The 19,072-nt window shown below is 47.1% G+C and overlaps 1 long non-coding RNA gene across 3 annotated transcripts; it reads right to left on the reverse strand.

Annotated features, from left to right (window-relative positions):
* Positions 1-695: 695 nt before the first annotated feature.
* Gm16196 lies at positions 696-19,069 on the reverse strand. 3 transcript variants are annotated; one of them, XR_876716.2, is made up of 3 exons: positions 18,962-19,069; positions 2,145-2,311; positions 696-1,352 (listed from the first exon to the last, which is right to left on the reverse strand). It is a non-coding gene; the product is annotated as a predicted gene 16196 (long non-coding RNA). The 3 variants fall into 3 exon arrangements; XR_876717.2 differs by lacking the exon at positions 18,962-19,069 and adding an exon at positions 6,554-8,442 and having other exon boundaries at positions 1,088-1,352; positions 2,145-2,341; XR_876714.2 differs by having other exon boundaries at positions 1,146-1,352; positions 2,145-2,341.
* Positions 19,070-19,072: the final 3 nt, after the last annotated feature.

Here is a 19,072-nt window from a genome sequence, read left to right on the forward strand (position 1 = left end):
CAGAGCTACCCCTCTGTCCCCTCACTGCTAACAAAACCAGAAACTTTTTTGTCTTTCTTAATCTCTTTGAGGTTTTTCAAGTTTCATGTTATTTCTTTGTTTCAGACTTCCAGCTCTGTAGAGTCCTGGTGCAGAGAGGGCTTTCTTGGGTCCCACATCTCTGCCTATTAAGAGGTTTTATTTTCTTTAAGCTGCTCTATTAAGGATGGGGAGAAAAGGACTGGAAAAAAATGCAGTTTTTAAAGTCATGTTTTCCATGTGACCACGTTTGTGTGTTATATCATGGAGTCATCATTCCCTGGGGAAAGGGGGTGGGGATGGGGGTGGAGGTGAAAAGGTCAAGAGGTGACAAAGGCTGTGACATGTGGCAGATCCAAGGCCTACCACCATCCAAGTGACATCTCCTTTCCCATTCTGCCCTTTGTAAATGAAGACATCAGGACAGCCAGGGCTACACAGAGAAACCCTGTCTCGAAAAACCAAAAAAAAAAAAAACCAAAAAAAAAAAACTCTTGTTTTGGGGGCTTAGTGGTTAAAAGCACTGACTGTTCTTCCAGAGTTCCTGAATTCATATTTCCAGCAACCACATGGTGGCTTACAGCCATCTCTAATGGGATCTTATGCCTTCTTCTGATGTGTCTGAAGACAGCCACAGTATAGTCACATACATAAAATAAATTAATTAAAAGAAGGAGGAGGAGGAGGAGGAGGAGAAGGAGGAGAAGAACTCTAGTTTCTGAACAGGAAGAGTGAGGAGACAAGTTCCCCCAGGGAAAAAAAAAATCTGGAAGCCTGAAAAGGAGATGCTGTCTACTGACCTCTGACCTCACTCTGGCTGGGAACCTCCCAGGGAGACAAGAGAGCCTCTGAGACTTCCAAATGTAGTGGTGGAGGGCCATGTGACTCAGGAGGCTCTCCAGCTCCTTCTGGGGATTTCTAAAGCCTCTCAGAGACTGGAGACTGTTTTAACTGCCAACTGATAAAGGATCCATATGCTCCCTAGAAGTGGAGATGTCTGGGTCCATGCACTCCATGTTTCTGGAGGAAGCAAAGCTGTGGGCAGAGTAAAGTCATGTGACTTTCACAGTCCTGGGACTCCTCAGACCCTTTAATGGCTCCACGGCTGTCTATTGTGGGGGGGGGGGGGGTGTCACATATTGAGTAGGATTTTCCAAAACTCATTTGAGAGGGTTTGTAGATGACCACTTGTATGAAAGTGGGAGCTGGATAGGTGACTCAGCAGTTACTGTCAGTTTGGTTCCCATCACTACTGTGTATAAAAAACTCAGCTCCAGGGGATCCACCATCATCTTCCAGCATCCGTAGGCACCTGTGATTTTGTGTCCATACCCCTGCACAGACAAACATACTTGTTGTAAGTACTTTAAAAATAAAACAAAGTCTTAAAAAAAAAATCCCTGGGCTGAAGAGATGGCACAATGTCTAAGAGCACTGACTGCTCTTCCAGAGGTTCTGAGTTCAATTCCCAGCAACCACAGGGTGGCTCACAACCATCTCTAAATGGATCAGATGCCTTCTTCTGGTTTCTTCTGGTGTGAATGAAGACATTGACAGTATATATATATATATATATATATATATATATATATATAATCTTAAAAAACAAAACAAAGCAAGGTGGCACACACCTTTAATCCTTTATTCCCAACACTTGAGAGGCAGAAACAGGGGGGGTCTCTGTGAGGCCTGGTCTACAGAGTAAATTCCAGGACAGTCGAGGCTGCACAGAGAAACCCTGTCTTGAAAAGACAAAAACCAATAATTCCCCTAAATGTGTGCTCTAGCAAACATGGCCATGGCCACAGACCAGGGTCAAATGAGCCGTAAGTGGACCTCATCCTGAAAATGAACCAAAAAGTCACAGGTAAGTGGGAAACTCTCACACTGGAAACTGGCAGTTGGTGCCTGCTTATCTAAGAGCTCTCATTAGTTGGAAAGTGCAGGCAGTTGTCTATGGGACTGAGTTCATGATCAGGAGAGAAGGGAGCCCTGGAATAGTCATTAAATAAAGCTCTGTGTCCTGAACAGATAGGATAAGGAATTGAAAGGCTATGCTAAAACATGCAAAGCAAAGATTGTAGCCCTCTGGGGCACCAGCCTGTGGGGAAAGAAAAATCTCTTACCATCAGGGATTTTAGAAACCATCTTCTTGAGCCAGGAGGGATGTCATCAGCTAGGAACACAGCTAGGAATACAGCTGTTTGATTTCCAGCACCCATCAGGCAGCTCACAGCCATCTGCAGCTTCAGTTTCCGGGGAATCACTCGCCATCTTCTGGCCACTTCAGGAACTTCACATATGGGACATAAATTCAGGCAACCTCTCAAACACATAAAATAATAAATAAATAAACAAACAAACAAAATAGAGTAAAAACCACTGGCTTGGACCAGAGTGTCATACTATTTTTACCTTTTTTGTGTGGTATTGATTATTAGTAACTTGAATTTGTTACTGTAGACTAAAGATCTCTCTTTTTCTCTTATTTGGTTTATTTATTTTACTTATATCACTACACTGCAGCTGTCTTCAGACACACTACAAGAGGGCATCAGATCCCATTGCAGATGGCTGTAAGCCATCATGTGGTTGCTAAGAATTGAACTCAGGATCTCTGGAAAAGCAGTCAGTGCTCTTAACTGCTAAGCCATCTCTCCAGCCCCTGAAGGTCTGTTTCTTACAAGGTAAAAGGAGAAAAGGCCCAATTGTCCATCACCATCATCAGGATTTGAAAAAAAAAAAACTCACTTCCTGTTCTGTTTGTGGGTTGTTTTTTGTTTGTTTGTTTGGTTGGTTGGTTGTTTTTTTTTTTTTTTTTTTTTTTTTGAGACAGGGTTTCTCTGTGTAGCCCTGGCTGTCCTGGAACTCACTCTGTACACCAGGCTGGCCTCGAACTCAGAAATCTGCCTGCCTCTGCCTCCCGAGTGCTGGGATTAAAGTCTTGCATCACCACGCCTGTCAGAACTAGAGTTCTAACTACGGTGGTTAGGAACCACCTGATATGAACAGGGAGCACTGAGACATCTCTCTAGCCCTTATTATCCCTTTAAAAATAAAAAGGCATGATCTCTCTTCTTAGGCAGGGTCCAGTTTTGTGTGCTAGTTTCCTGGTTTATGAGGGAGAGGGTGTTGCTTCCAGGCCCTTTCCCTGAGGCTGAGGTAGGTGTGTGTGTGTGTGTGTGTGTGTGTGTGTGTGTGTGCGTGTGTGGCATGCTCAAGTGTGCCTGTGTGTGGCATAGTACCCCTTCCCCACAAATCCCCAGCAGCTCTGCCTCTGTGGACTACCTTTGTGGTTTTATTTTGTAACCCCACACTTGCTTGGCTGGTTTTGCCAGTAACAAACTCAAGCGTTCAGGGTGTGGTTCACAGATGTGGCTCCTTCCTGATTTAAGAAAATCCAATACACAAATGTCAACATTTCCAAAGCAAATTAGGGAGTGGCTGCTTGCATTATGAACGAACCTTGTATGATGAATCCTTTAAAGGTTTTGAAAACGTAAACACATACACACACACAGGTCTTGTGGGTTTGTTTTTTAACTCGCTCTGTAGCCTAGGTTGGCTTGGAGTTCACAGGAGATGCTTTGCCTCCACTGGGCTTTATTTATTTATTTATTTTTGGTTTTTCGAGACAGGGTTTCTCTGTGTATACCTGGCTGTCCTGGAACTCACTCTGTAGACCAGGCTGGTCTCGAACTCAGAAATCAGCCTGCCTCTGCCTCCCAAGTGTTGGGATTAAAGGCGTGCGCCACCACTGCCCGGCTGGGCTTTATTTATTAATTAAATAGTATTTAATTGTGGTTCAAATCCAAAGCGATAAGCAAGCAGGCCCTCCACCTAGGTGAACAAACTGGGTGCTACTCCAGCTCTTGGAAGGAAGATTAGGAGTTCAAGGTCATCCTTGGATAGTTCAAGTCCAGACTAGCCTCCATGGGACTCTATCAAAAGAAAAAAACTTGGCAAGATGACTCAACCTATAAAGATAAAAGATACCTGCAGCTGGGCTGGTGAGATGGCTCATCGGTTAAGAGCACTGATTGCTCTTCCAAAGTCCTGAGTTCAAATCCCAGAGACCACATGGTGGCTCACAACCATCCGTAACGAAATCTGACGCCCTCTTCTGGTGTTTCTGAAGACAGCTGCAGTGTACTTACATATGACAATAAATAAATCTTTAAAAAAAAAAAAAAAAGATACCTGCAGCTAAGCCTGAAGACCTTTATTCAGTCCCTAGGACCCACATAGTAAAATGAGAGACCTGACTCCCTTTGTCCTCCACAGACACACTGGCAAGGTACACAAACTCTAATATATATAAATTTGTTTGTTTGTTTGTTTTTGTTTTTCAAGACAGGGTCTCTCTGCATAGCCCTGGATGTCCTGGAACTCACTCTATAGACCAGGCTGGCCTCAAACTCAGAAATCTGCCTGCCCCTGCCTCCCAAATGCTGGGATTAAAGGTGTGTACCACAATGCCCAGCTAAAATATATAATTTTAAAAGATCTAAAATAGGGCTAGTGAAATGACTCAGTGGATATGGGTGCTTGCTGTCAAGCTTGGTGACCTGAGTTCAATCCCTGGGCTTCATGGGGGTGGAGGAAAGAAGTGACTCCTGCAAATTGACCTCTGACCCTGGGTGTGTACCTGTACACACACACACACAAATTTTAAAGTTAATAAAAAGCTTTAAATTAAAAATACATATTTTATATAAAAATTATATGTTATTAACATATTACAATGTAGTCAGACGTGGTGGCGCATGCTTTAATCCCATGTTTTTTACATATGTACATTGGAGAGTTGACTCATTGGTGAGGAGTACAGGCTGTTCTGCCAGACAGTACACTCTCTCCCTCCCCTCCCCCTCTGTTTTCGAGAAGAGGTCTTGCTGTATCTCAGCCTGGTCTGGACCTCATTATGTAGCTCAGGCTGACCTCACTCTTGGAAATTTTGCTTCAGCCTCCCCAGGGGGTCTGAGTGACCCTGCTTGTCTTTTTCTGATTAACTTTTAAGGTGGTGTTTTCAAAAGGAGATTATAGAAGGGTGGTTTGCATATGCAAAGAATATGGAAAGATGCCCAAGAAACAGGTAATAGAAGACACTATTACCGAGGGAGGCTCTGTGGCTGGAGACCAGGGTGGATATTTTTAGCCTTTAGTTTTACTTTATGTGTGTGGCTCTTTTGCCTTCATGTCTGTCAGCGTACAACACGCATGAAGTGCACTCAGCGTCCAGAAGACGGCGCCAGACCCTCAAGTTACACACAGTTGAGCGCCAGGAAACAGTTGCTGGTAACTGGACCCAGGTCTCTACAAGAGCAAACACACAAACACACACACACACACTCCTGCTCGGGTGCACTCACACTCACTCAGCCTTTGCTTCCAAGTGCTAGGTTTGTCACTTCCAAGGCCTTGGCCACACCCAGCTCTCCTGTTTCTCTTCCTACCTCCCAGCAACCCGTCACAAAGTCATCTTACCCCACAAGGGCCTTTACACTCTGTTTGGTTTGGTTCCCAAGTTTGGCTTTTCATCTTTTTTTTTTTTCCCCCTCTGTGAGCCAAGTCAAAACTTCCAGCCGGACATGGTGGCACACGTCTTTAATCCCAGCACTAGGGAGGCAGAGGCAGGCGGATTTCTGAGTTCGAGGCCAGCCTGGTCTACAAAGTGAGTTCCAGGACAGCCAGGATTATACAGAGAAATCCTGTCTCGAAAAACCAAAAGACAAACAAACAAACAAACAAACAAAACTTCCCAGGACCCTAGAGACAATCTCTGTCAATGAACCCCAAACTGTTGTAGTTCAGACAGAACTTCGTCTGTGTGCCAGATCCTGTCCCCACCTCTTAATCTTAGTGAGTTGGCTGAGATGAAACACCTGATCCACGCGTGTCCTCTTGGCACCTGGCTGTTTCTAAGCTTTTCGTCTTTCTTTGGTTTTTGCCAGCCTTTCTCAACCATCTCAGGTCCATTGCACCCTACACCAATAGCGATCCTGAAGAAGTCAGAGTCAGAGAGCCACCCCTCCCCAGCTGCCGGCTACATACAGATGCTCTCACCCACTTAACTCTGCTCCTCCCATCCAGGAGGATTTCTCAGCCTGGGTTTTGGTTTCTTGTTTCCTGGCTCTTCAGGGGCTCCACCGTCCCTGGATTTCCTGGCCTCCCTCCTTCTTCCTGTCAGAAAGTCTTCAGGGGCTCCAGTCTTAAAAGCCTCTTTCCCTAGTGGCTACTATCTTCCCTTTCTCCTCTGTTCATGGCCATTTAGCATCTTTAAGCCTCTCTTTTTCTTCTTAGTTTCTTGAGACAAGATCTCTGGCTGGCCCAGAACTCACTATGAGGCCGAGGCTGGCCTTGAACTCACAGATCTACCTGCCTCTGCCTCCTAAGTGCTGGGATCAAACGTGTGCACCACCACAGCTGGTTTTTATCCCTCTCCTAATGTTCCAGCCTCCAATTGTTCTCAACAAGTCAGAATCAAAACCCTCCATGGAAGCTAATGGAATCCTCTTACATTTGCTTGCCCTACCTGAGCAGGCGCGGCGCTCATCTTCCTCGTGACCATGTTTTATAACTGGTTCTGGAAGGCTCAGCTGGTAATTGCTAACTGAGGGACCAGGTTTTCTTTCCACTGAAAAACACCTAGTTATCTCTAATTTACCCTTCTCCACCCAGCAGATCAGTCTACACAGGCCTCTGGTGCCTTAGCAATGATCACAGATTGCAATTAGACCCGCTGGGGTCAATCTACACTCCCAGGCTACTCCTTGGGTTGTTCTGAATGCCTTGGGGCTTCTGTGGTGACTTTCTGCTCCTCTGCTCTGCAGGTTTGTTTACAGTGTACTGAGAGCTCCCAAGATTGTGTGTGTGTGTGTGTGTGTGTGTGTGTGTGTGTGTGTGTTAGAGGGACCCAGAATGTCCCCCTTCTTATCTTTTTTTTCTAGTTGTCTTTCCAGACATTGCCAAATTTGATCTTCAGAAATGCTGAGAGAGCAGCAATGCTGTGGCTGTAGATGGCTGAGGTCCTGGGGCTGACCACATACACTAGGGCCACCAAAAATAGGCAGCAGTTTCTGAGTGTCCAGCACCCTCTACTGGAGATTGAACCTAGGGACTTGTACATGACAGGCAAACACTCTGCTGTTTCCCTGAGCTTGTTTTTAATATATTTATTTACAGGGCAGGGGAGATGGCCCAGCAGTTAAGAGTATACACTGCTACTCTTTCAGAGGACCTGTGATGGTTTGTCTATGCTTGGCCCAGGGAGTGGCCCTATTAAGAGGTGTAGCCTTGTTGGAGTAGGTGTGTCATTGTAGGTGTGGGCTTAAGACCCTCACCCTAGATGCCTGGAAGCCAGTCTTCCACTAGCAGCCTTCAGATGAAGATGTAGAACTCTCAGCTCCTCCTGCACCATGCCTGCCTGGATGCTGCCATGTCCCTGCCTTGATGATTATCGACTGAACCTCCAAACCTGTAAGCCAGCCCCAATTAAATGTCTTTTATAAGACTTGCATTGGTCGTGGTGCCTGTTCACAGCAGTAAAACCCTAACTAAGACAGAACCCAAGTTCAATTCCAAGCACCCATGGCAGGTGGCTCCCAACCGCCAGAAACTCCAGCTCCTGGGTCCCCGTACTCACATGCACACACTTATGCTCAGATGCACACATAAATTAAAATAATAAAATTAAACCTTAAAAAGGAACTTATAGCCGGGCGTGGTGGCGCACGCCATTAATCCCAGCATTTGGGAGGCAGAGGCAGGTGGATTTCTGAGTTCGAGGCTAGCCTGGTCTACAAAGTGAGTTCCAGGACAGCCAGGGCTACACAGAGAAATCCTGTCTCAAACAAACAAAAGTTCCAGAATAGCAGATCGTCCTGACACAGCCCCAGGGACACTGAGAAGCTAGGGAAATGTGGGTTTGAAGACCACAGGAAAACCCCAAACTATCTGTCACCCATAGGAGGCAACTAGTTGTCACAGGAAAAAGTCAGAAGAGGGCCTATGTCCTTTTGAGCCTCACGAGGAGGAGGAATTTCTGAGTGAAACAAGGAAACTCGGGAGCCGTGGGAGACAGAAGCATGTGAGTCATGTGTAATATTAACAAAAATAAGATGCACCCTACTGCCTGGATGCGGCTAGCAACCCAGCGGATAACCACCCACAGGGGCCCCTTCAACTATCTAATTAGCCTAATTACCATCTAGCATCTTTTGACCTTCCTTGCCCTCTCGGATTCTCATTTATTATTTCTTCTGTAAATAATACAGTACAGTGTTCCCAAACAAAAGCCCACAGATAACTGGGAGGGGAGAAGCCACAGGTTTGAGAACGATTATCATGCTTGCTTGTGAATTTAGTTGCTTCCTGCCTCCCTTTAAATCAGAAACAGGGGAGCAGAGGCAGGTGGCTCACTGTGAGTTCCAGGCCAGCCAGAGATAAGCAGTGGGACACCTTCTCTAAATAAATAAATAAATAAATAAATAAATAAATAAATAAACCAACCTCCTTGCTGGGGTGGATGTGACGATCCAGGCCTGAAGCCCAGCACTCAGGAGGTAGAGGCAGGAGGATCAGAAGTTCAAGGTTGTTGTCAGCTACCTAGTAAGTTTGAGGCTGTCCCAGAATTCTTAGGACTCTGTTTTTTCTTTGTTGCTTTTGTTGTTGTTGTTGCTGCTGCTGCTGTTTTGTTGTTTTGTTTTCCTTTTTCTTTTTTTGTTTAAAATGCTACCTCACTTTTCATCATCTCAGTGCCTGGGAAGACTGCGGGGAGGGTGTGGAAGAGGAAGGAGGCCAACTGTACCTCCGGGTCCGCAGCTGCTGCTGCCTCCCAGTGGCCTGCGGCTCTCACATCATCCCTCCAGACTACACAGACCACAGGAGCAAAGAGGGAGGAAGAGTTACCCTGCCAGGGTGGGGAGTATTTACCTGAGGAGAGCGCCCTGGTAATCTGCCCATCTTTGGCCGCTTGAGAAAAAAGGTTAACCGCCTTCTCTCCCATTGGGTCCACAGAGCACATCTGGCGCGGGGCGGGTGGTCCCTGTGGACAGCTCTCTGAGTGCTTCCCCTTTATTCTTGGCGGTCCGCTCTCCGGAGAAAGAGGTTCAGGGAAACCAAAATAATGAGACTCTAGGGAGAGCCGAGTTTCGGGGTAAACTCATAAACAACCTGAGAACAAAATCCTTTTTCTATGTACCTGTTTCTTCTGCTGCTGCTTGTTTTTTGTTGTTGTTGTTTTTGTTTTGTTTTGTTTTTGTTTTTGAGACAGGATCCCTCTATATAGCTCTGACTGTCCTGGAACTCACTATGTAGACCAGGCTGGCCTTGAACTCAGAGATACACACCTGCCTCTGCCTCTTCTGCCTCTGAGTGCTGGGATTAAAGGAGTCCCCTGCACCCCTCTATCCCTCATGTTTTTAAGTCTCTTCCGTTTTGTTTTGCTTTGCTTTGTTTTTTCGAGACAGTGTTTCTCTGTATAGCTCTGGCTGTCCTGGAACTCACTCTGTAGACCAGGCTGGCCTCGAACTCAGAAATCCGCCTGCCTCTGCCTCCCAAGTGCTAGGATTAAAGGCATGCCACCACCTCCCGGTCGCTTCCTATCATTTTAAATTCAGGTCTCACTATATAGCTCTGGTTGCCCTGGAATTCTTTATGTAAACCAGAGATCCACCGGCTTCACCCTTGCTGTGCTGGGATTACTGGTGTGTGCCACTTCAGTCAGCTTTAGTCTTCTACACACCGTAAAAAGACAGGAATTGTGAGTTGGTAACATTTATGTGTAGGTGGGTGCTTGAGTGTGTGGCCATATGTACACAGGAGGCCAGAGAACACTGGGTGCCCTGTCCTATAGTTCTCTACCTTATTCTCTTGAGTCAAGGCCTCTCACCGAACCCAGAGCTGCCAGGCTTGCAAACCAGGAGGCTCCTGATGTGTGCCCCTAGTCGGAGGTCACACTAGGCTTTTACATGAGAGGTAGGGAAATGACCTCAAGTCTCCGTGCTTTGGAAGCAGGTGTCCTTACCCACTGCACCATCTTCCCCGCCCTGTTACCCACCCCTAATTAAAGAGATTAAACAACCCACCACCACTGGAGCTGGTGGCTGTGAGCAGCCAGATGTGGGTGCTGGGAACAAAACTCGGGTCCTCTGCAAAAGCAGCAAGCGCTCTTAACAGCTGAGCCATCCCTCTGGGCCCTTCATTCTTTCTCTCTCGATTAAGAAAATTACATTTGGGCTGGTGAGATGGCTCAGTGGGTAAGAGCACCCGACTGCTCTTCCGAAGGTCAGGAGTTCAAATCCCAGCAACCACATGGTGGCTCACAACCATCCGTAACGAGATCTGACGCCCTCTTCTGGAGTGTCTGAGGACAGCTATAGTGTACTTACATATAATAAATGAATAAAAAAAAAAAAAAAAGTCATTTAAAAAAAATAAAAAATAAAAAAATAAAAAATAAATAAAAATAAAAAAAAAAAAAAGAAAATTACATTTACGGCATGTGTTTGTGTGTGGGTGCGTGTGTCCCAGGACCCATTGTGGGATTTGGCTGGTTTTCTCCTTCAACCATATGGGGCATGGGGTTGAATTCCGGTTGCTAGGTTTGGCCCCAGTGCCTCTATTGGCTGAGCCATCTCTAGGGGTTGCATTGTGGCCCAACCCGCCTTGGACCCAGCTTTACAACCAAGGGTGATTGGTTGAACTTCTTGACCAAGTGATGGGCTCACACGTGCACGCGTGGTTCATGCCATCTAGACTTCAAACCAACTGCCTGGTGCATGCCTGGCAGGCGCCCCACCAACAAACTCCACCCCGGCCCCAGTTTTAGGGGCACAGGGATGGCTTGGCACGCCCCAACAGCACCCTGTCCCATCCACAGAGACTGCTGTTACCCAAGAGTCACGCCCCCTGGACTTCAGGCTAAATGTTTCCCTTTAATTAGGAGTTTTCAAAACTCTGTTTTAATCCTCACTTAAGCCGCCTCACTCCTTCCTTCCTCTTTCAATGTGGGATGAAAAGGGCGAGGAAGTCGCGGCGTTGTGGGTCTTCGTCACAAGGCACCAACCAAAAATCGAGATAGGAGCTTACTGTCTTCTAACCGCCTGGGAGCTGCTGACTGGCCAGATGTTGAGCATCTCAGCAACCTGGCTGGAGTTGAGTGCAAAGCATTCTTAGGCAAGGCTGATGTTGTCCTTTCTGCAGGATGCTGGGACACACACATGTCGGATTCCCCCACCCTGCTCCACCCCCGCCTCCGCACATACAGGTGCAAGGCAGGAGCCAGAAGGGTGAGATCCAACACACCCCTCCTTGAATTCTTTTGGTGGTCTTACTTTTAGAAATGAAAACTACTAGGGGTGACCCCTCCCTCTAGGGAGGTCTTTTCCATGCAAGGGCGGGAAAGAAAGTAGTGAGTGGCCTGAAAACAAAAGGAAACAAACAACAGGGGATCCTCCTAAAACAGAGAAAAGACACTGAGAAGCTGAGCCCAGTTCCCCTCCCTCTGGGACCAGAGGGAGGGGTTAAAGTCATTAAATGCTAGGGTGTTCTTGGTAGGGAACTGCTCTGTGAGACCCACCCAAACCGGTGCAGATCTTCCAGCCAGCCTCATGGTACCCTCCCGAGCCTATGTTGATTAGTGCCGGTAGAAGCTAGTTAAATGTTCCTAATAACTCTCCTGGGCGCAGACGCTAACTGGATGGCATTCTAATCAGGGGGTTAGTGTTCTTTTCATTTCAGTGTGAAGAAATAGTTGATGTGACAGCTTAAACGAGGGTTTGTTTAACTTGGCTGAGAGTTGTAGAGAGTTCAGTCCCTGGTCACTTGGCCTCCGCACAGCCGCTGGTTTCTGGGCCTGTTCTGAGGCAGAACATCCATCCTGGTGATGGGAGTGTTTGCTGGGGGGCTTGGCTCTGCAGGCTGGAGGCAGAGAAAAGGGAGGGGGTGCCGGGGGCTCTGTTAACTTTCTCCCTTTACTTTATGGGGAGGGGATAGCCCATAGGATGAGCAGTGCTACCCTAATCTAGTGGGGCTTCTGGATATGTCTCACAGACACATTCAGAGAGGCTGCCTCACCAATCTCCTGGGGTGATTTTTAAACTCACTTATTTAATTCATTTATACATTTATTCTGTGGTTTAGGATTGAACCCAGGACCTCTCATTACACAGTAGACAAGCCCTCTGCCATTGAGCTGTCTTTTCCAGCTCTCTCTGGTGATTCTGTTTGTTTATTATTTATTTATTTGAGGTTTGAGACAGAGTCTTTGTAGTTCTGGCTGTCCGGGAACTGGAGATATAGACCAGATTGGCCTTGAACTCGCAAAGATCTGCCTGGCTCTGAGTACTGGGATCAAAGACGGGTCCCACCACTGCCCAGCTCAGAGGTGATTCCAAATCCAGTCAAGTTAACAATGACGACTATCCAACAAGAGTATGGTCTCTCAGCTTCAAGGCCAGCTTGAGCCTATCTCAAGAAAGACAGGAATGTTCTGAGTTCCAGCCTGGTCTACAGAGCGAGTTCCAGGACAGCCAGGGCTACACAGAGAAACCCTGTCTCGAAAAACAAAACAAAACAAACAAACAAAACAAAAAGGAAGGAAGGAAGGAAGGAAGGAAGGAAGGAAGGAAGGAAGGAAGGAAGCTGACCCTTGGCTCTTTTCCAAAATCTTAGCCTCAGGAGTTCAAAGTCATCCTCAGCTATGTATTGAATTCAAGGCTAGCCTGGGCTACTCACAAGAAGACCTCTTCCCAGAAAAAAATATTTTTAAGAGAGAGAGAGAGAGAGAGCGTTTATGGGGTAGCCTAAGGAATGAAGAAACAGAGACAGACAAAGCAGGAACTGAGAATCCTCAGCAACACAGGTCAGCTAGGAAGAGGCCCAGGGAGGAAGCTGGAGCAGTTCCTACAGGAGCAGGCACTGAGGAAAAGCAGCCAGGGCTACACAGAGAAACCCAGTCTCAAAATCCTCCTAAATTCCTAATAAAAAATGGAAAAAAAATCCTCCTAAATAGGGGGTGGGGGTGAGGGTGGGGGCTGATGTGCAAACTTTAGAACCTTGGGAGCTGAATCAAGACAAACATTTTACAAAGCACAGAATTAAAAACACTGGGAGCCTTGTCACCAACCCGCCCCCTCCAGCTGCTTCTGAAGTCAGACCTGCTTGGCCTGCGACTTTGGGAGTACTGAAACAAAGCCACCTCCATCTACATGGCTGACTTCCCCAGCTCTAAAAACTGTTAGGCTTTAGACCTGGGACAGGGGACTGAGGTGCAAACTTAACATACCAAAGAGACCTGACCTCCAGGTTCTCCCAGCATCCCTCAGTCCCTACCTGGCATACCCTGCCCTAAACCCTGCTTTCCAGCCCAGGAACTGGGCTGCCCTTCCCCCAGAGGCTCTTTGCTATATAACCCAGACATTTTGATTTCTCCCTCCATCCTCCTCCTTCTCACGCCCGCCCCCCTTCTCTTTCCTCTCCCCTTTATTTCCTCCCTTGGCAACTTCCCTGGCCTCCTCATATGTATATATTATATATATATCTGGCTTGAGTTGACTCATTTCTCTGGCAGAGAGAACTAACTTATCAAGAACAAGCATTTTTCTTCTAGCCAGGATCCTTTACAAGGTTCCTTTGAGAACCAAAAAAGGTAACCCACAGCTGACCCTGGCCACCCACAAGGAGGGAGGAGCCAGCTGAAATCCACAGAGGAAAAACTCTTAGGACACTCCAGAGCTGAGCAGCCTCAGGGGGCCAAGCAGAGGAGCCAAAGTGCGCTCCTTTGGGTTCAGGTTCCCTGTATGAATTGGGGTAGGGGTGGAGGTGGGTAGCTGGGGTTGCAGAAAGGCTGAACAACAAGGCTTGAGTATTATCAGGAGTGACAATTATGGACTGGAGGGATGGTCCAGAGGTTAAGAGCACTGACTGCTCTTCCAGAGGTCCTGAGTTCAATTCCCAGCAACCACATGGTGGCTCACAACCATCTGTAATGGGATCTGATGCCCTCTTCTGGTGTGTCTGAAGACAGCTACAGTGTACTCATATACATAAGATATAAATATTTTCTTTTAAAAAACAGTGATAGCCAGGCTTGGTGGCACACGCCTTTAATCCCCGCACTCGGGAGGCAGAGGCAGGCGGATCTCTGAGTTCGAGGCCAGCCTGGTCTATAGAGTGAGTTCCAGGACAGCCAGGGCTATACAGAGAAACCCTGTCTCGAAAAACAAAACAAACAAACAAACAAACAAACAAAAAAGAATGACAGTTACAATTTACAGGTCAAGTAAATCTGAGGGCAAAAAAAACCATGGTTAAAAATTACTCGTGTTGGGCTGGTGAGATGGCTCAGTGGGTTAGAGCACCCGACTGCTCTTCCGAAGGTCCAGAGTTCAAATCCCAGCAACCACATGGTGGTTCACGACCATCTGTAATGAGATCTGATGCCCTCTTCTAGTGTGTCTGATGACAGCTACAGTGTACTATATAATAAATAAATAAATCTTTAAAAAAAAAAATTACTCGTGTTAGGGAGATGTGGTGGGGTTCAGGGTGTGAAGCCAGGACTGTGGAATTACTCAAAAGGATTCAGTAAAGTCCCAGGCTGGAGACACCCGACCAGGAGAAAGCAGATAATTAACAGACAGTGACTGGAAACCTCAGAATAATTTCAAATGAAGAGGTGAAGTCATATTTAAGGTATTTACAGTCTCTACTTCTGCAATAGGAACCTATGTTATTTCCCATTGTTAAGACAAGATAGCAGCTGAGCCAGGGTTGCTCATGCCTTTAATCCTAGCATTTAGGAGCCAGAGGCACATGGATCTGTGAGTTTGAAGCCAGCCTGGTCTACAGAGTGAGTTCTAGGACAGACAGCCAGGGCTACACAGAGACACCCTGTGTCTGCCACATATGTTTAGGTGTCCACAGAGGCCAGAAAGGACACTGGATCCCAGGAGCATTGTTCCCTAGACCCTAGAGTTACAGGTAATTGTGAGCCACCTGATGTGGGTGCTGGGAACCAAACTCAGGTCCTCTGGAAGAGCAGTCAGTGCTCTTAATCTTTGAGCTATCTCTCCAGCTCCATAAATCCCAACTTTGTTACACACATGCACACGCGTGCACACACACACACACACACACACACACACACACAAATACAAATAAAGACATGGCTCAGTGATGAAGAGCACTGGCTGCTTTAGTAGAATACCTGGGTTCAATTCCCAGCACCATATAGGGGTTCATAACTTTCTGTAACTCCAGTTCCAGAGGATCTGATGACCCCTTCTGGCCTCCACAGGCACTAGACACCACATAGTACATAAGTATACAGGCAGGCAAAACACCTACGCACATAAAATAAAAAATGGAAATTCAAAAAAAAAAAAAAGCAGGTGACTGTTCACCTTGGCCCTTCAGAGCTGAGGCAAGAGGTGTTTCAAGTTCTAACTAGCTTGGGCTGTGCAGTAGGTGCCTGCCTCAACCGCATACCACCCCCAACCCCAAATTAAAAAAAAAAAAAAAAAAAAAAAGTCAGGTGCTGGAGAGCTGGCTTTGTAGTTAAGAGTACTGGCTGCTCTTCCAGAGGACCCAAGTTCAATTCCCATCACCAACATGGTAGCTCACAACTGTCTGTAACCTCCAGGAGCTCCAATACCCTCCTCTGGCTTCAACATGCACCAAGCACACATGTTGCACAGACAAATAAGCCCAGCAAACCTGGGAAATTGCACCCTGGTGGCTGGCTAGCTGGGAGCTACGGTCCAGCTTCCTGTCCTCCAGGCATGCAGGATTCTCAAACGGTTCTGTGGAATCCTCTGTTAACCTTGCTACCTGCTAGGGTAGGAAGATTCTTCAGAGGGTGTCAGCACATCTTGGGAGCTAGGGAAAGGGTGAAGCCCTTGGCCCAGGTTCTCCTGCTTTTTGAACCCACAGGCCTAACATTGAAATAGTCTATCCATTTCCAGTTTTTTGTTTTTTGTTTTTTTTGTTTTTGTACATTTTGAGACAAGGTCTCATTTAACCCAGACTGACTATATTGTGAGAGCATATTTCCCAAAACAAGAAACCAAACCAAACCAAACCAAACCAAAGCTAGGCATCGTGGTAAAAGTCCTTAATCCCAGCACTGCAGAGGCAGAGGCAGAGAGGCAGAGAGGCAGAAAGAGAGAGGCAGAGAGAGAGGCAGAGAGAGAGAGAGGCAGAGAGAGAGGCAGAGAGAGAGAGGCAGAGAGAGGCAGAGAGAGAGGCAGAGAGAGAGAGGCAGAGAGAGGCAGAGAGGCAAAGGCAGGTGGATCTCTGAGTGAGGCTAGCCTGGTCTACAGAGTGAGTTCCAGGACAGTCAGGGTAGTGAGATTCTGCCTCAAAATTAAATTAAGTTAAATTGCCTTCTAAGTGCTGGAATCAAAGGCATGTACCACTCAAAATAAATTTATTTTGTCTCAAATAAAATTAAGTTGAGCCAAGCGTGGTGGTGCACGCCTTTAATCCCAGCACTCGGGAGGCAGAGGCAGGCGGATTTCTGAGTTCGAGGCCAGCCTGGTCTACAAAGTGAGTTCCAGGACAACCAGGGCTATGCGGAGAAACCCTGTTTCGGAAAAAAAAAAAAGTTGAAAACCCCAACAATAACAACAACAAAACATCTCCCAAAGGTCCAAAAAGAAGTCAATGGGAAAATGATTTAAGACATCTTTTTTTTTTTTTTTTTTTTGGGGGGTGCCTTCAAAAATCCAGTATTTTCTCTTTTGTTTGTTTGTTTGTTTACTTTACATTTACAGAACAACTTACTGAGACCAAACAGCTACAGGTACTTACTGGTTATTGACTAAGACAGTGCAGCCTAGATCAATTCCTTAGCCTACTCTACCTGTGTCCTGGGTGGACAGCTTGAGGCCTAACTGTACCACCTGAGGGCTCTCAGGCCCTCACACTTCTCTGGTGTAGTGGGAAAGAAGTCACCATGAGGAGATGGGACAGGAAGGGCTGGGTATGGAGTGGTGAGGGATGGGGTTGTAGTGGCGATGGGGGTGGGGCCTTCCTTGTGTGCTAGAGTGTGACTCAGTTCCTCTGCTCCTCAAGAACCGAGACCAAGGGCTGGAGAGATGGCTCAGCTAGTTAAGAGCACTCAGTGCTCTTCAAGTAGTCCTGAGTTCAATTCCAAGCAACCACATGGTGGCTCACAACCATCTGTAATGGGATCTGATGCCCTCTTCTGGTGTTGCTGAAGACAGCTACAGTGTACTCACATATATAAAATAAATAAATCTATTTTTTTTCTTTTTTCTTTTGTTTTTTTTCGAGACAGGGCTTCTCTGTATAGTCCCAGCTGTCCTGGAACTCACTTTGTAGACCAGGCTGGCCTCAAACTCAGAAATCTGCCCGTCTCTTTCCCAAGTGCTGGGACTAAAGGTGTGCGCCACCACCACGCCTGGTGAAATTTTAATTTTTATTTACTTTTTTTTTTTTTTGAGACAGGGTCTCTCTATGTAGCTCTGGCTGTCCTGGAACTATGTAGACCAGACACCTGCTTTCTGCCTCCCAAGTGCTGGGATTAAAGGTAGTCATTACTTTTTTTTTTTTTTTAAAGATTTATTTATTTATTTATTATATGTAAGTACACTGTAGCTGTCCTCAGACACTCCAGTCTGATCTCGTTACGGATGGTTGTGAGCCACCACGTGGTTGCTGGGATTTGAACTCCTGACCTTCGGAAGAGCAGTCGGGTGCTCTTACCCACTGAGCCATCTCACCAGCCTGGTAGTCATTACTTGTTTGTTTTACAAACCAAAAAATTTTGGAACAGAGAATATCACAAGTCATTTAGATACATCAGATTTTTTGTTGTTTTTCAGAAAGTATCTCAAGAAGTTCTTTCTGGCCTAGAACTCACTAAATGTATGAACATAAAGTTCGACTCCTGTTCCCTTGGGCCAAGAGCTGAGATTATGAGGCAGGGAGGAGAGGAAAAAGACAAAAGGACGTTCAAATGAGCCCCATTACTACTATACTAGGCATGTCTAACCCAGAAAGAAAAAAAAAGATCTAGAAGGAAATGAAGTTTTGCTAGAATCTTCTGAAGGTCACAACAAAAACAGGTTTAACAACTGTAGCCTGCACCACAACTCCCTTAGGGGAACAAAAGCATTAGAGTTGTGTCTGAAAAACTGGTTAATATTTTGACCTTTCTTGGAAGCAGAAACAACTAAGTCTCCCCAATAAATCAGAGTAGCCTGAGGGGGGCCAGGCCGAGGATACGTCTGGGAGCTGGAGGCAAACGATGTGGCTTGTCAAACGAGGGTATTCAGCTATCCTGGGGTCTGTGTGTAGAGGCCCAGGGAGACCCACAGGTCTGGCAGCCAGAGCAAAGCCCTTACAAAGGCCGCAGGTGCCCCTCCTAGCATCTGCATGGCGGAGCTGCGTGCTCAGAGCGTAAAGGCAACCTATGCAAAACCTTGCTCTCCTCCTGGGAAAGTGAGCCCTGTGACCGTTTGTCTTGTTTTTTTTTTTGTTTTTTCATGCAGCCTCATCAAGTCGCATTTGCCGCGCGCGCGGTTTGGGCGAGGCGGGAAAGCGAAAGTTGAGCAAACTTTGCAGGCTCTACCCTGCATCGGGGCGCAGACCGGGCACCGTGGGGTACCAGTTAAGTCGCCCAAGCTCGGTGACCTTGAGAGCGACTATAAGGCTCCTTAGTCTGCGATGGATGCCCCACAACGAGGAAGCAAGCGTCCATGTTTCACTCTGACCCGAGCCCGCGGCTGCAGCCGCCATCGCCCGGGATTAATGGCGGCAGAGTCTGGACAGCTTTATTCGGCTGCAGCCTAGGCGGAAGTGGAGGAGAGGGGGCGTCTGCGCGGCTCGCGGGGATGGCCGGGCCGAGCGCCGCATCTGCGGGACAAGCCGGCACGCGGCGACGAGCTCGCGCCACCGCGCGTACCCCACCCACCTGACGGAACGGCCGGCGCGCGCTCCCAGTAACCGCGGTTTCTCGCAGCGTTTGTAGCGCTTACGTCACAGCCTGCGCCGCCTCTGATTGGGTGATCTGGTCAGGTCATGT

The sequence above is a fragment of the Mus musculus genome, chromosome 17 (assembly GCF_000001635.26).
Source record: "Mus musculus strain C57BL/6J chromosome 17, GRCm38.p6 C57BL/6J".
Taxonomy (NCBI): Eukaryota; Metazoa; Chordata; class Mammalia; order Rodentia; family Muridae; genus Mus; species Mus musculus.